The sequence below is a fragment of the Octopus bimaculoides genome, chromosome 11 (assembly GCF_001194135.2).
Source record: "Octopus bimaculoides isolate UCB-OBI-ISO-001 chromosome 11, ASM119413v2, whole genome shotgun sequence".
Taxonomy (NCBI): Eukaryota; Metazoa; Mollusca; class Cephalopoda; order Octopoda; family Octopodidae; genus Octopus; species Octopus bimaculoides.
Window position 1 is genome coordinate 23,873,158 of NC_068991.1, and position 1,617 is coordinate 23,874,774.

Genomic DNA, 1,617 nt, shown 5'->3' on the forward strand with positions numbered 1-1,617 from the left:
ATATATATATATATATATACACAGGGTGCATAAGCTATTTAAGAACAAAATTTTAATCTAAAGAAAACAAAAATACTTATAAGAAAAACCAATGTATTTCTATAGAATTTGGTATACATGCTCTTACATACACATAGCAAGAGGCTATTCAATAAAATCAGAATTGATTACTGCCTTAATATGGCTTCTGAAATGACTAATTGCATCGATCAGCTGATTTTTATTTATGTTAGATATAATGTCCCTAATTAGCAAATATCAATTAGTTCATGGAACCAAGAGGCCAAATATTAGGTTAATATGATCATGAAGATGTTTTGGTCATCCAGTCCTAGGTTGAACAGGGTGTGAGAGAGTAAGCAGAGTCTTGCTGGAATGTGTAATGCTTCCCCTGAGCAACTTTCTTGATCCAGGGTTTGACAACTATTTCCATACTCACCCTTGGATCTTGCAAGAAAAAGCGATGGGTTATGACATGGTCCTCACTGTCATGACCTGCAACACCATAACAGACAATAAAAACTTGGTGTGCATAACAGTGGGGATTTCAGTAGGGCTGGCTCAGAATCATCTGTCATTTCTGTTATTCACTTTTTGATCTTGAACAAAGTTCTCATTTGAACAGAACCAAAGCATATTGGGCTCCTTGAGGTACTTGAGTTTGTTCATTAATTGCTTTGATTGGGTCACACGATTCTCCTGAGCCTTATCAGACATGAACTACCCTCTTATAATAGGATATGTACCTGATATCTTAATGCATCACATGTCTAAACATTGACTACCACTACATGGAGATGATTGGCAATAACTCTCAAAGACTTGCTGAGATTCTTGTTGATGATGCTCTGGATTTCCTGGACAAATAATACTTTTCTAACAATGTCTAAAACTTGAGAATGTTTTTCTTTTGGCCATGGAAGATATATTCCTGCCACGAGTTCTTTTCTTGTACTAAACACAAAAAGACCTGGCAACATTTAAGAAGGTTGCAATCTCAGAATCTCAATGGTTGATAGCTTTGGTGATGAGAACTGGATGTCTTTTCATCGCCTGTGTTAGATTCAAAGCTTCCATGTTGGGACTGAAAAAAAGAGAGGACATTTAAAGTTTGAGCCACTGAGAGTTCTTAAAAAGTTTTGTTCTTAAAAAGCTGACACATATCAGGGATGTGCCTCCTAGGTAGGCAAGGCAGGTAGTGCCTACCTTGAATAAAATAGATTGATAACATTTTTTGTTTATGGCAAAATATGCACCTAATTCAATAAAATTATGAAGGTTACTCTGATTAGTATGCATTAAATGCAAAATATTTTAGTTTTTTGTAGATTAGGTAGGCATAATTTGCCTCTGTATTTAAGCTACGCATAGTACTGCTGTAGTACACGTGCTGTGTACATTCCTACAACATCTTCTTTATGTGCTATAAAGGCAGAAGTAAATCTGCCTTCAACTTAGTCGCACACCTGTGTTTGCTTATTTTTTGTGTGTTTTACTACATAAAGGTCACCAATTGCCTACTCTGAGTAATTACTGATGGCACATGCCTGATATATATATATATATATATATATATATATATATATATATATATATATATATATATATATATATATA